The sequence below is a fragment of the Helianthus annuus genome, chromosome 9 (genome assembly GCF_002127325.2).
Source record: "Helianthus annuus cultivar XRQ/B chromosome 9, HanXRQr2.0-SUNRISE, whole genome shotgun sequence".
NCBI lineage: Eukaryota > Viridiplantae > Streptophyta > Magnoliopsida > Asterales > Asteraceae > Helianthus > Helianthus annuus.
In genome coordinates, this window is record NC_035441.2 from 123,676,026 (window position 1) to 123,692,843 (window position 16,818).

A 16,818-nucleotide genomic window follows, 5' to 3' on the forward strand; every position below is an offset into this window, starting at 1 on the left:
GTTGAAGTGAATTTAGATGTAAATAACATGTCAAGAACCTAGTAATGATAATGTAGAAATCTGATCACTAGGTGTTTGTAGAAACGCCTAAGTGAAGATCAAAGTGTTAATAATCGGACAAAACGCAGATTTGATTTCAGTAATATATTGTCCGTTAATGAGTATGAAAGAGTTCTAAATTTGCTTGCGAATGGAACTCTTTAGGTAAAGAATCCGGGTCGTCAAGTGGACAAGTCGGGGGTGATACACGCTTAAAGGGTGCGCTTTGAAGGTACGTAATCTATAGTCTCGCTAAATTTCATTTATGGTAAGCTTCATGTTGTTACATCGAAATTTGTAAACAAGGAAAAACTCACTATGTCACAGAAGTGACAAAGTGAATTAGACAAGTAAAACGGGTCAAAAGCATGAGCCCTTATAGGGGGATGATAGTTCGGAACATTCACTTGTTGAATGATTCCGGAAAGCATAGTTAAAGTCGTGAAAATAAGCATGATGACTATAGCACAAGCGACCCTCGGGAGGGAAGCAAATGCTCATACTCGATAATTGTAGAAGCATGGTAATAGCCCTAAGCTTTGGGGGTGGTATAATGCAACCTTTGTTAATGGGTTGGATAAACGAAATAAGGAAATCAGGGACAAGTCGTTGGCATCTCGGTTTCTGTGATGTGAAATTTACATGGTTAGATCCGTGATTTTACTACGGACTCATAGGAAAAAGAATCGGTAAAAACGGACTACCGAGTAATAAGTTATGACCTTTTAAAGCTGGAAAATAGTAAATTTCCGGAGCTGGGTAAAAATGCAGGTTTTAAACCTGCATCTGCTAGAAAAAGGGTTCCCCCGTGCCACGCGGAAGAATCCTTTTAAACCCGCGCGATACGTGGGAGCCGTCGCGACATGCGAAAGGTTCGAGGAATTCCGTCGCGACACACGGCAGAATCAAAGCAGAAAAATTATTATTTTTTTTATATTTTCATGTTGGAACTTGATTTCATACATTCTAATGTGGTCAAAACTAATATTTTGGATGGTTTTGACCTTAGGTACAGCTCGTGGTCATGGATGTTGATCAAGCAATGGGATTCAAGAACCGAACACATATTTTGAATGCTTCCGCGATTATCTACTCAAGCTAGACGTAGATGTTGTTGTTGAAACTTTGTTAAATGTCATGTTTTTAAACAAGTTAGTACGTTATGTTACTTATTAACTTAACTTTGTAAAAACCAAAAATATGTTTTGTTGTATAAAATATGTGTATTTCCACGATGAAATAATAAGAATACACAACAAGTGTTACAACAGAATGTAATGAAAGTAAACTATTTACAAAGATATTTTTGGTGAGCGTGTTAGGGAATCATATCAGCTAATGACCAGTTACTAGCACCGTTAAGCTCGATATCATACTAAGATTTAAACAATTCACGTAAATTGTCGATATGTTGATCCTCTTAAATTTTCATACAAACTTCAATCTGTTCAGGATACTCCCGTATCCAGATCCCAATATTCATTCTTACAGGTGAATATACCACAGATGATATCTGTAAGGGGTTAGATGCGAAACCGTGAGAGCTCAGGTCAGAACTTCCGTTCAGCAGAGAGATGACGGTTCGACTTAAGGTGTGTTCCCTTTAGAGAATCTTTTCTTCAACAGCACATGATTAGCATTTTTCAATGATTCATCATTTTTATGCTGAGGGCGGTGCTATATTTCAAGCAATGCAGAAAGTATTATACGGGGACTAGGCCATTGCTTCCGCAAAATCAGAAGTCCCGGGATAATACCCCAGATATCACTGAGTATAAAGACCTAGTATCTCAGAAAGAGGGACCTTTCAAACAAGATTTCAGGGGTTACCTATATATCCAAGTAGCGTTCCCCACAAAATAAGCAAGTTTGAATTTTTAAGTTTATATCCCAACCAAGATTTACTGAATGTATAAAAACCTATCGACATATCATCAGCGAGACTGTTTAAAAACTTTAAACTTTACAAATCTTTAGCTTACCATAATTGTCAAGCCAATGTACTATCATTTTTCCCTTTTTACACAAGCTCTTTTTCAATTTTATATTGTTTTTGGATTTTGAAATTTTCTCATGTTTTTGGATTTTTGAATTTTTTACTGTTTTTGTATTTTCTGAAAATATAATACTCCCCCTAAATACCAAAACAAGTAAAAAATCGAAAAACCATTGCAGATTGTTTCTCAACATCATCATCTACAATGTGATCCTCATCAACGCCAATAATTCCATCCGACACCGATAGAAGCTTCATACCATTCAGTTTTAAAAGATATTTAAAACGAGTTTTGTCAAAAGCTTTGGTATGTAAATCAGCTTTCTGTTCGTCAGTGTGGATTTTCTCAATTCGTATCAACTTCTTCTCAAAGCAATCTCGGATGAAGTGATGACGAATTTCTATATGTTTCGTTTTAGCGTGATGAACAGGATTTTTCGTTATACTAATCGCAACCTCATTATCAACAAAGATAGGGGTGTTAAAAATTGCAAACCGTAGTCGTGCATCTGTTGCTGGATCCACAAGATCTGAGAGCAGCAACCGCTAGCAGATACATACTCCGCTTCACATGTGGATAGAGCCACAGAGGTTTGTTCTTACATTGCCAGGTGACCAAACGAGGTCCAAAGAACTGACAACCCGCTGTTGTTGATTTTGCATTAACTTTGCAGCTTCCGTAGTCAGAATCAGAATACCCTTCGAGCGTGAAATCACCTGTTTTTGGATACCATAACCCCAATGTTGGAGTTCCTTTCAGGTAGCATAATATCCTTTTCACAATTACCATGTGCGAAGCTCTGGGGCTTGACTGAAACCGTGCTGCGAGGCACGTTGGATACATGATATCGGGTCTTGAAGCAGTCAAGTACATCAACGATCCGATCATGGAACGATACGTCGTTTCATCTACCCTGTCTCCGGTGAGATCTGGGTTTATCCCATGATTAGTCGCTAGAGGGGTTGAAGCTGGAGTAGAACCTAACATCCCAAATTTCTCTAAGATATCATGAACGTACTTCGTCTGATGTATGAAAATTCCCTCAGGTAGTTGTTCAACTTGAAGTCCCAAGAAGAATTTCATCTCCCCCATCGATGACATTTCGAACTTTTGCTTCATAACTAATTCAAAATCTTTGCACAAATTCTCATTTGTTGACCCAAATATGATGTCATCCACGTATATCTGAACGATCAGAAGATGTCCGTCGACCTCTTTGGTGAAGAGAGTGGCATCCACTTTTCCTCGGATAAATCTGTTGGCTAGTAGGTGTTGAGACAAAGTCTCGTACCAAGCTCTCGGGGCCTGGTGTAAACCATACAGTGCTTTATCCAGCAACTAAACCTTGTTTTTGTTGATTGGATCGGTGAAGCCCGGTGGCTGTCCGACATATACCTCCTCTTTAACCTTCCCATAAAGAAACGCCGATTTAACATCTAACTGAAAAACTTTGAAATTTTTCCATCATGCAAATGCCAGAAAGATCCTAATTGCTTCTAGTCGAGCCACAGGAGCATAAAATTCTGTAAAATCAATACCCTCCTGCTGACTAAAGCCCTGGACTACGAGTCGAGATTTGTTTCGAACAACAACTCCACGGTCATCTCTCTTGCATTTAAATACCCATTTTGTGTTAATTTTCCTGTGACCGTCAGGCAAATATACTAACTTCCACACTCCTAACTTTTCAAACTGACTCAATTCTTCTTGCATAGCATTGACCCAAGAATCTTCAGTTAACCCGCCTCTTTGTATGTTCTCGGTTCGATCTGCGAAATAAAACAACTATGTGAAAAATCAGTTTGTAAAGAAGCAACTGTAGAATAAAAACAAGTAAGCCCTTGGTCAATTTGACGTCTTGTGCGAACGCCTGATTGCAATTCTCCTATGATCAAATCCTCTGGATGATATGAAAGAGTTCTTGGCATTACTTAGCCTGGAACATCTACTTCGCCTTCCAAATTCGTAATATTCTGGTTTACATCTTGTTCACCAACTGGAATTATTTGACTTGAAATCTGGATCTGCTCCCCCTCAGAGTCTGAATCTCCATGATCAAATACTGGTCTATCATCAGATTCTTGATTTTCAATAACTGCCGTCTGATTTTCAGGAGCTTGTTACAAAGATTGTTGAATATCATCATGTTCACCAGCATTGCTTGGACCAGCTTCATCATCATTTGAAGTTTCCCATGGTCGCCTTGAATACTCAGCTGGAAATCTTTCTCCTGATGACTCATAATCTCTCAGAATATCCAACTCATCAAAGAACTCTGGTTCTTCTTCTATTTGTTCTTCCATGTCAAACGAATCCCACAAAGTATCATAGTTAAATCGCCATGAGTCGCCTGGATTCTGCGGTGGCATTGTGTAGCCTTGACACTCAACATTCGGTGCTTCAATAATCTGCTTCAAGCTTGGAACAAAGACACGTCTTAATGGACTTGAAAAGCCAATGAATATGCCTTCGATGCTCTTTGGACCAAATTTCCCAAAAGGCTCTAGAACTGTGCAGGGAGACCCAAACAGTTCTAAATACTTCAGGTTCGGCTTGCGGTTGTTGATCAGCTCGAAACACGTTTTGTTGAATTTCTTGACAGTAAGAACCCTGTTGAGAGTATAGCAAGCGGCTGACACTGCTTCTGCCCAAAAATTGATTGGAAGCTTTGAATCAGCAAGCATCGTCCTAGCCGTTTCGATTAGTGTCCTGTTCTTTCGTTCTGCTACTCCATTTTGCTGCGGAGTGTAAGGAGCACTAAATTCATGCAGTATACCTCTCTCATCACAGTATTCTTCCATTCGACTGTTCTTAAACTCAGTGCCATTGTCACTTCTGATTCTTCTGATTCGTGCTTGGTACACATTTTCAATCTTTCTGAACAATGACATCAGCCTTTCAAACGTCTCATCTTTCGACTTCAGAAAAGATACACATGAAAATCTGGAATAATCATCAGTTACTACGAGACAATAGTAATCACCAGTTATGCTTTTGACGTTCACTGGACCGAAAAGATCCATATGAAGTCTCTCTAAAGGTCTCAAAACTGAATTGACTTTCTTTTGAGGATGTGACTTCTTTTTCTGCTTTCCTTTAACACAACTAATGCACTCCCCTTCTAGATGAAACCCTTTAATTTGAACACCCGTAACCAAATCATTGTGCACCAGATGATTTATTTTTCACAAATGTATATGACCTATTTTTCGGTGCCACAACTGTGATTCTTTCTCTGTCGCTTTAGACATAAAACAATGAGCCTGGCCCATAGTTGTAGTAGCAATACTCATATCCAACACGTACAGATCATTGACTCTTGGTGCTCTCATAATAATTCATTCTTCAGGAACAACAAATCCAGGTTTCAAGATCAAACACTCTTTGTCGGTGAAGTGCGTTGTATACATCCTATCACAGATTTGCGAAATACTCAACAAATTGTTCTCCAGCTCGGCAATGTAATTCACTCTTTCAAACGTTACAATCCCATTAGATAACGTTCCTTCTCCAATTATCCTACCTCCTTGATTACCAGCAAAACCTACATAACCTCCATTAAAACCTCTAACATCGTACAACAAAGCTGTTTTCCCTGTCATGTGCCGAGAAGCTCCACTATCCATAATCCATCTTGAAACGGATCTCGGAAGCTCCTGCATAAATCACAAACACTTAGTTAGTTTTGGATGCCACCCAAGCCTCTTTTGACTCAGGTAGCTGGACATTAATGACAGTTCGTTTGGTGATCAATGGTGGAAAATTCTTGTCATTCATTGTCGAGCTTTCTTTAGACCCAACCTCAACCTCTTTGTATAAGAAAAACTCATCTTTTTGAGGTTGACCAGATGGTCGGTCTTTCTTTACCACCCATTTCTTTTTAGAAGTTGATTTTTCTTTTTCAAGCTTTTCATAAAAATCCAAAGGAACATTCATCTTTACCGGTGTGATAGAAAATGATTGTTTTTCCATCTAAGAAACCTTTGGTTTTGGAGAAATTGTTATCTTTTCAACAACTTTTGGCTTCCATGTTTGTTGAGATGATGCAACCCGTTTGTAAAATTTGTCATTTTTAGTTACCACATTCTTAACAGGTTCAGTTTTGACTTTGGTGTTGTCGTTTTTCAAAGCCTTTTTCTCAACAATCAATGGATCTTTTCCCTTCATATCGACTTTCCTTTTCTGAATCTCAACAACTTTAGTCTTAGGCTTCAGGTTGGTACACTTTCGTGCAATATCTCCAACTTGATTACATTTAAAGCATGTTCGGGTGTCAGCTACCCGACTTGTGCCTTCGGACTGAGGCTGTGAGGCCTTCTTCTCAAAGAACTCTTTGTTTGATTTTGAAAAGATTTTAGATTCTTCATCAGAAAGTGAACTTGAACTCGAACTTTTCACAAACACTTTCTTCTCAACAAACTTTCTGTTTTGATCATTCTTTTTCTGATAATTCTTACCATCCTGATAACCACCCGACCATCTGTATTGATTGTTGTTATGAAAACGCGGTGGAACAACAGGCTTCTTGTAGTAAGCTTTATCTTTTTCAAAATTCATTTGCCTTTTTGTTTGATTTAAACTTTTTACCTCAGATAAATCAACTTCAATCAATTTGAACACGTTTGTCAATTTAGCAACATTAGCATTCTCCAGTGGAAATTCAGAATGCGAAAACAACTTATCCGATCCCAACATCTTGTATATGACAAGATTAGGTTCTTCATTTAAGTTGTTTTTGGACTTTAGTTTCGGAATGTATTTGTCCAAGAAACATTCATCTTCCTCAGTAGTGTCACTTTCAGATTTTAGAACATTCTCAACCACACTTTTCACCACTTCAGTTTGGACACTATCCTCATCGGAAGATGAAGTGAATGTGACATCAATCGTGTCCGGAAGTTTCACTTCATTATCATCTTTAATATTAACCAACCCTGGTTGTTTTTTCGAATAATTGTTTAGAACTGGTGGTGGAACTTGATGATAACCCACCCCTGTTCCATCCGAAAAGACATCTTCGCCTGCTTTGTTTTTCCCGATGGGTTTGGGAACAATGTGTTGCAAAACAAAGCTTGCGGAGTTGTAACTTTTTAATTTCAACTGGATGCGTTCATTTTCAATTTGAGCTTCTTGAAACTGAAGCTTCAACTTAGCTATTTCATCCAGTTGCTGGTTGATTAACTCTTCTTTCACCCTAAGAACTCCCGACAGATGAAGATTTTCCTTTGGTGTCTTACCATTTCTTTCATCAGAATCTTTAACCGTTCGTTTTAGCTTCTCAAATTTTTCTGAAACCTGACGATTTTCAAGAACTAACTCCTCGTTTTCTTTCCTAACTCTTTCTTTGTCAAATTTATCATTTTCAATTTTGTCAGTTAATTCTTTTAGTCTGTCATTCGAAGCTTTCAACATTTTATCACGGTTAAGGATCTGATCTTCCACACTTCTGACTCTACCAGTCAGATCTTCAACTTTCTTACCATTGAGATAAGTGATTGTACTACAAACTTTGCACTCTTTCATGCAATTTTTGCAGTCACTATCACCTTTGACTTTCTTACCTGACTCACTCGTTGACGCATTTGAACTGACCTGGCTTTTAGACTCAGATTCAGACTTAGAGTCTACCTCAAGTTCTTTAGCAGCCAGCACCTTGTCAGCCATCTTTCCCAAATTTTCAGCTGTCAACTCTTGTGATGTATCAATGATCCCTTCATCTATCTTCTTTGGCTTTTCCTCTTTTTCTTTCTCTTTTTCTTCTTCTTTCTCTTCTCCAACTCCCCACCATAATCTTTGCCAACCCTCTTCTTCTTCAGCAATTTGTTGAATCATGGTATCAAGACTGATGGTCCTTGAATCAATAGCAATGTTTCCCATGGGGTCAAGATAACATTCTCTGTCTGGATCCCATCTCTTCGCCCTTTTCGCTTCAGTGAATATAGAAGATATTCTGATCATCCTAGTTTGAGCTTTCATCTTTCTATTGACATACTTCTCTTGTTCATTTCTGTTGTCTTTAAAAGGAACAGGCTCAACAGACTTTGCCATAAATGCATATCCAACCGCATCCTCCTCTGGTAACAACTCGCTCAAGTCAAAACCTTCGTCGTCATGAATTACAGCGAGAGCTCTGGATTTTTCTTTGGAAGTATCCTCAAGCTGCTTCATTCTTGGCGGTTCTGATTTGTTCTGATGATAGATAGCTCTTTTGTAGTAATCTTCTCTGAATGGATTTTCATAATCATCAGCATAAGCATTTCGGCACTCTCTTTTAAAATGACCTTTCTGTTTACACTTGAAACATGTGACTCTCGACTTGTCAAAGCCTAGCTTGGTAGATGGTCCACCAATAGACTTTCTTCCTGTAATCTCCATGAAACGCTGCGCTCGTCGAACTGCACTGGCCATACACCACCTTATATCAATCAATTCCATCTCCTCAGGGTCTATTTGATCGTAATCTTCTTTTGTTAAGTTGGTGTTTCCAATCTTGCCTGCCACAAGGCTCTCATACGACTCTAGAATAGAAGCTAAGAATACCATCTGCTGCTTTGCAGATTCCTCGCTAAAGTTTTGTGCATTCTTTAAATCCACAGCGATGTTACATTGAAATAAGTTCTTTGCAGCTGATTGGCTTGAAGTTGACGAAGAACCATTGTGAAAACCACTGCTTGAACTCTATTTGCTAGATGTGTTGGAATTTTCAGCAGAGAAAGCTGTCTTGGGAGACGCATTCTTGGGAATCATGCTTTTTGGATAATACAAATCCAAATTCTGCTGATATGAAGAATGATTGACTTTGTGTGATTTCTTTATCTCTAGCTCGTGACTCTCTAGTCTTTTAATCAACAAATCAACCGTCAGATCCTCAGACTTGATTGTATTCTTCAACATCAACGCAAAGTATTGCCAATCCATCTCATCTGGCAACGAGTCAAACAATTTGTCGACTAATTCTTCTCGAGAATATACAATCCCATGTCTCGCCAGCTCCAACTTCAAGTGCCCGAACCTCTCAATCATCTTAGAAACAGATTCATTTTTTAAACAACCGAATAAATCAAACTCTTTTCTCAACAGTTTCTTTTTGTTTTTTACTATTTCAATACTTCCCAAGCATTTCACTTCTAACTTTTTCCAAAGATCTGTAGCATTTTTGTACTCGATCAATGATATTATATCTTCTCTGACAGACTGAAACAATAACGCGATGCACTTTTGCTCGGCAACAAAATTCTCTATATCTTCAGTTTGTGTCAGATTTTTACCACGTTGTCCTCCATCATTGTATCCATTCTTTAGACTTTTTCAGCTGGGATAAGCAAATGCCATTAACCATTCTTCAAATTTCTTGGCCCACCGACTGTACTCTTCGATTGCCATCAACTTTGGAGGTTTGTTATATGTGCCGTATGCACTCTCAACGCTTAAGGTGTCAGACATAGTTTTCTTCGTATTCGGAGTGTTCTCATTGGTGTTGCTTGAAGTATCATCTCCGGAGTTTCCAGCAAAGGCATACATGTCACTGAAAGGATTCATGAATTCGTCCATCTTTCACGTACCTGAAAATTCAACAAACACTTAGAAAAATTTTGGAATTTTGAAAATTGCACTTTCAAACGAAATTAGTTGGTGCGGAATTATTTCAAACGAAATCACTCTTCACACAAGATTATGTTCACACAGAAATACTTTCAAACGAAATTACCAAGTAATGTCTAATTCCGTGCGGAATTAGATCAACTTCAAACGAAATTATGTCACTTGGTGCGGAATTAGTAATTCCGTGTGAATGATTCAAACGATATTAGATTCCGTTTGAAATTTCAAGCGGAATTAAGCACAATCTGATTAATTCCATGCGGAATTAAGATATCTGTTCAAACGAGATTAGAGTGACGTCATCGTTTTCGATTCTGATTTCATGCGGAATTAAAGTTTTTTTCAAATTTTGATCGATTTTAAGTCCAAATCTTTCAAGGATTAGTTAACACACTGTTTTACGTGATATATATGAATTTTAAGCCATTTCAACCGTTCAATTTTGTTCAAATCAGAAAAGAAGATGTAGAAGAGAAAGAATCCGGTGAAATCAAGCTGAATTGGTATGAACTCCTCGTCCTGAGCTCTGATACCACTTGTTGGATCGTCCTGTGACCCTAAACAGTCAGTATGAGTCGTTCATCATCAGATACAAAGGCAGAATCAATGTAAAAGATGTCAACACAGCTTGTTCCTTTTCAATCTTTATCTATTACTAATTTCCTGAGCTTTTACACAATAATTCTGGCAAAAATCCGGCAGCACCTCGGCTCTATATCAGTAATTCCGTATGGAATGAACTAAACTGATCAGGTATTTATAGTTGAGTAATTCCGCATGAAAATGTTTGAAACGGAATTACATGTTCACACGATATTAGTAATTTCGTGCGGAATTATCTAATTCCGTATGAAACATATAATTTCGCTTGAACTGATTTTTGAATCCTTTCATGCGAAATTACCTTACAACATAGTTTCTCGATTTCCGTGCCCTGATCTAATACATACAATACAAGACTCTATAAAGACGAAGTTCACAGACATCAGTGCACCAACACTTACCCTATTTGTTTTGTCGCCACATGAACCTCAAGCGATGCACGATGCGCTTTTAAAGGAGTCTTGCGACACGAGAGACATCGTTATGTCGGCCAAACTCATTTTTTCGACTATTTTATAAAGGATTTAGGTTTTGGGGGGGGGTGGAGGGGGGTTTAGGTTTTTAGGGGGTGTCGGTGGGGTGGGTTAGGTGGTTTACGTATTTTCGTATTATTGCACATGTGTAGTATAATAAAAAATTTGAAATTTAAAAAAAAACTAAAAGTAGCGATTTTTTATAAAAAATATTAAAAAAAAATTGTGTGTTTTTAGCTATTTTTAGGCATTTTTGGTTGTGTTCACATTGGTTCTCGCAATAAAGGGTGGTTCCTAATGGATCTTTGTCCTATATATATATATATATATATATATATATATATATATATATATATATATATATATATATATATATATAGGAGATGGATCATGAGAGAACCAAAAAACTAACTAAAATAGCCTAAAAAACAAACCATTTTTTTACAATTTTTTTTTATTAATTTTCGCTAGTTTTTATATATAAAAAAATTTTCAAATTTTTTATTGTACTGCACAAGTGCAATAATACAGAAAAGCCTAAACCACTTAACCCACCCCCCACCGACACCCCCCAAAAACCTAACCCCCCCCCCCCTCACCGACACCCCCCAAAAACCTAAACCCCCCCCCCCCCTCACCCCCACCCCCCCTCCCAAAAAAAAACCTAAACCCCCCTCCCCCACACCCAAAAACCGAATCCTAATCCTAAACCTCCAAAAAACCTAACCCTAAAAGCTAAACTAAACTCAAAAGCTAATTTTAAGCATGTAATGCACATGTGCAGTATAGTACACATATAATGCACATGTGTGGTACAAGTTTTTTTTTATATTTTTATATATAAAAAATAGCGATTTTTAATAAAAATTGTAAAAAAAAAAATTAGTACTTTTTAGGCTTTTTTTAGTTAGTTTTTTTTTTGTTTTCTCATTTATATGCAGTTTTCTCATGATATATATATATATATGTATATATATATGTGTATATAAAGATTCCTATAAAAAAGACCAAAAGTGTGAGAAGGATAAGAAAGAATCTACACCATTAGATCTTTGATCTAATGGTTGAGATTATTAGGGACCAAATTGTAAAATTTGTTTTATTTTTTTGGACTAAACTGAAAATTATAGGGGTAATAAAGTCTTTATATCCATTGAAAATAGGAAACTGTAAATCAAAATCCCTACAATTTTTCTCTCTCTCTCTCTCTACATCACGACCAGATGATCTCTCTCTCTACAATTTCGATCTCTCTCTCTACATCGCAGTGGAGCGGCGGCGGCGGAGCGGCAGCGGCAGTGGTGGTACGGTAGTGGTGGTGTTGGAAGTGGCAGTGGTGGTGGTCGTGCGATCTCTCTCTCTACATCGAACGACCAGATGATCTCTCTCTCTACACGACAGCGGCGGCGGAGCGGCAGTGGTGGTGCCGGAAGTGGAGAAGATGATATAGAGATGTAATGATTATTGAATGGTGTTATATATGTGCTGAATGGTGTTATATACTTTATTGAATGGTGTTATATATGTGCTGAATGGTGTTATATACTTTATTGTATGGTATTATATATTTTATTGAATGGTATTATATATGTGCTGAATAGTGTTATATACTTATTGAATGGTGTTATATACTTACTGAATGGTGTTATATACTTGTTGAATGGTGTTATATACTTACTGAATGGTGTTATATACTTGCTGAATGGTGTTATATACTCGCTGAATGGTGTTATATACTCGCTGAATGGTGTTATATACTTGCTGAATGGTGTTTATAGAGATCTTTTAAAAAAAATCCAGTTCCTATAACTAAGGTTTCGGTTATGGGAAGTTTTTAATTAATTCAATTAATGATAAAATTACTTGTTTACCCTTTTGAATTAATTTAGATTTAGGACACATGTCATCTCCACAATATTTCTCACACTTTTAACCTTTTTTACAATATATATATATATATATATATATATATATATATATATATATATATATATATATATATATATATATATATATATATATATATATATATATATATATGGGGAAAGATTTACTTAAAAGTGAATTTTGTCTAAGTAGCCTAAGAACTTGGGGTATGGTGGGGCTTGGGTTGGGGCATGAGTTGACACGTGGCTTGGGGGGCAGACATGAGCTGACCCACATTCAACACGGTATGGTGGGGCGTGGGTTTGGTGGGCTTCGCCGGGCTGACCCGCTGGGCTATTTGAATAATTTTTAAAACAACAAATTTAATTTTTTTAATATTTTTAAATAAAGAAAATTACATAAAAAAATTCCTAACGTTTATATTTGTTTTTTATCTCTTCTCTCATCTCCAAGACTAGTTGCAACTCGTCACCCTCAAGGTGATTAATGCGCTCGGATAGAAATTTCAAATCATCCCGTCTTTGTTTCAGGGCATCTCTAGTGGCATCTCTAGCTTCTTTGCTCTTTCGTTGTTCGACCCTTTGTTGTTGGAAGACGTTGAATGTATCTAACTTGCATGCAATGTCATCCAATTGATCGCTGTATATTCCCCTATGCGGGCCCGAACTCCCAGCTGAAGGCGATGCCATACCAGATCTTGATTTTTGAGCACGCCTTTTTGCGACATCTCTTCCATACTCAGGCCGGTTTGGCGAATCATCCAAAAGGTGCTCAAACTCTTGATCTCGTGCATCAGATTGGGCTTGGGACGAGGCCCTTGACCTTTTGGAAGACGTGTTACTTTCGCTACCACTGGGGATATTCGCCCACTTTGGATGGAACTTACAAATCTCCCAACAATGCATGAAACGGAAGTCGGTCCCCACATTTGATTTGAATGCAACCAATGCATTTGTCACAATGTTGGCTTCGGTTTCACCACTTTTTGGGTTTTGCTTTGCTTTATTTAAAAAACCACTACATTTTGTAAGTTGGCCGCTAATCTCGCTCCACTTCGAGGATAAGCTATCGTTTTCACGATAAGCCTCCCTTCCCAATTCTTCATGGAATACTCTACTAACTGCTTCCCACAAATGGGTTCGATATTGAGAATTTCCTATTTTAATAAAAACAAAATTTAATATATTACAAAGTTATATAAAAAATAACCACTAATAAAAACAAAGTTTAAGAATACCTAAACTTGGATGTTGAGATTGTTGACACCAAGCCCTCGCCAATGCAAGTTCTTCAGCAACACGACCCATTTTTGTTGTTTTCGTTTGACGGTTTCAAGTGCTTTCTCCGCCTCGGTTTTTTTCTTATGACTTCTCTTTTTGATGGGTTTCGATGCGGAAGGACCATCGTTGGGTGGTTGAGTTTCGGGGTCGGTTTCGGTTTGTGAAAGGTCGATGGAAGTTGGTGAAATGTTGATGGGCGTTTGTGTAAACAGGGTAGGTATCGAATCCTCTGTGTGGGAAGTTAGTATACAAACGATTCTCAATATACGATGCATAACTCGCTTCAACGGGCATAGAAGAGTGTATGAAAAATGGACGAGGCATTGGACGATTGGGTGGTGGGCTAGGATTATTTTCTTGGAATGCATACGGGTTGTTCGGGTCATAATCACGGTTATGAGGATGCATTTTTTCGTTTTGAAGAAGGAGAATTGAAGATGATTATAGAAGATGTGGTTGAATGTGGTAAAAAATGTAAGAAAAATGTGAGTTTTATAGTGAAAAAATAATTTTTTTTAACATAGTCGTTGGCCAACGGCTAGTTTGGTTTGTCCATTGAGAGCCCGCCATGTCAGCTTGTCAAGACCGCCCCACGCCCGGCTTGAAACCCAAGCCCCAAGGGCCACGCCCCAACCCAAGCCCCATACTTCATAGTCTAAGAAAAATTGTGATGATGACATGTGACATTCCTTAGACCATGTGTGTGTATATGTGTATATATATATATACACATATATATATACACACACAAACATATATATGGGGAAAGATTTACTAAAAAGTGAATTTTGTCTAAATAGCTTAAGAAGAATTGTGATAATGACATGTGACATTCCTTAGACCATATGTTATAAAGCCCCTTGTGGGGCGTTATGCGACAAGTGACGAAAAGTGGAAGAGGGGGCTTTATGGGACTTTATATCACAATAGAGTATAGTGGTAAGGGGGTTATATAACCCCTTCAATTATACATACATATGTATGTATATATATGTGTGTGAGTTGGGAAGAATGGGTCACACCGTTATGTATTTCACGAGGATTGAAATTTTCTCACCCATAGCGTCGGCCGTAGTGGTGTAGTCGGGCGCTATGGGGTGCCATGGTCTTATTTCGCGCGACATACCGCCCCACTACGAGTGGCCTTATAAGTAGGAAAGAAGGGCATTTTGGTACTAAAAGATTTGGATTCTTATAAGGTTGCTCGGTGTGGGGGACGGCCCTGGCCCATCCAGCCACGGCGCCGGTCCCCGGCACCATTTCCTTAGGAGCGTCGTCGTCTTCAGCAGCTTGGGGAGGAGGTTCATGTCAGGCCTCCTTCTTCTCACACAAACATATAAATACAACATACACACACACACGCACACACATATATATAGCCCCATCCTCCATTTCCTTAGGGGCATCCTTCTTGGTTGTTGACATGACGCTGACGTAGAGGGGCATCCTCCAAAGACTTGCCCCCTCCCACACCAACACCAAGTAGCCTAATGTGAAGATGATATGTGTCACCCTCTTTGTTTTCTCAAGAAATACAGTAAAAAAATGCAGTACAAAAAAATCTAACACAAAAAATTCAATACAAAAAAATATAGCACAAAAAATTCTAGTCAAAATATAGCAAAAAAAAGTTCAACACAAAAAAAAATCTATTACAAAAAGCAAAAAAAAAAAATCTAACAAAAAAAGTTTTAAGACAAAAAATTCAGCACAAAAATGTTATACAACACATTTTTTTGTTTTTTATTTGTCATATTTATATAGCAATAATGTACTTAAACTAAAGATAAAAAACGCTCTATTTTATGGTGAAGTTTTTATGAAAAAATAAAAAGCTATGAAAGTTTAAAAAATGAGAGTAGAATATGCATGTGTCTTGCATGTGGAAAAAAAAGTCAATAAATATGATTTTTCCAAAGATATCTCACACTCCACTTTTTTCCTACATTTTTATTTTAACCAACGATTTGAAAAATTCAAAGATACCTTACACTCCTCAATTTGACAAGTGCAATGATGATTATAAAGAATTAAATTTGCATCTTATCACATTACATATCAACCACTCAAGTTTGGGTTGCAACCTAGGTTGCTCTACCAACCCATTTGTCAACTTAGACTCGGGTGTGATTCCCCGTCCCACCTCCACATAACCTCCACCTCACCACCTTCATCTTCCCCCATCAACATGAAATGATCTCCCCATCCATCTTCATCCATTCCTTCCAATAATATTAAGAGAGAGAGAGGGTCAACAGAGAGAGATAGAAAGGGGGTGTTCCCTGTCGGGGTCACCTGCCACATCATCTCCCCCGATTGCCTTTCCCGACCCATACCAACTAGTCTTAGGTTGGTGTGAATTTCTTTTTTTTTTTCAAACTTTTGTCTTATTGATGAATAACCCAATTCTAGGTCACCATTGAAAGTAGTCTAACATGAACTTTTCTAATCAGTTATCCAAATTGTTATTAAATATACAAGTCTTTTTTAAGCATTTATTTAACTAGTCCTAAAATCATTTGAAAAAGATTATACTTTAGAGAAAAAAAAGGTTATTAAAAGGATTTGATTAGAATCCAAAGCACATATAGAGAGTGTTAGGTGCAATGTTCTTGTTATTATGAAGGAACTATTGGGAGGGAGTAGAGTGGAAGTTAGCTACCATAATTAAACATAACATAATTTTAACCTTCTATTCATTCTTTTTTATGAAAACAAATACAACTTGCTATCTACATAATCATTTTTTTTCTTATTTTTAACATGCAAAATTAATTAATAATAAACACTTTACCTAACATAAATAAGTTTACTTTAAAATCATAAAATTTTACAAAATCCTTTATTAGAAAACTTGTATTATTATCTTAATCCAGATTTCGTAAGAGCAACTGCAATAGTGATCTGTCAACTCTCACGGATGTATATGAGCCTCTC

At 37.4% G+C, this 16,818-nt stretch overlaps 1 long non-coding RNA gene across 1 annotated transcript; it reads left to right on the forward strand.

The window, feature by feature from the left end:
- The first annotated feature begins 202 nt into the window (after positions 1 to 202).
- Positions 203 to 1,252, forward strand: LOC118482084. Its single transcript, XR_004867101.1, has 2 exons — positions 203 to 271; positions 1,049 to 1,252. It is a non-coding gene; the product is annotated as an uncharacterized LOC118482084 (long non-coding RNA).
- Positions 1,253 to 16,818: the final 15,566 nt, after the last annotated feature.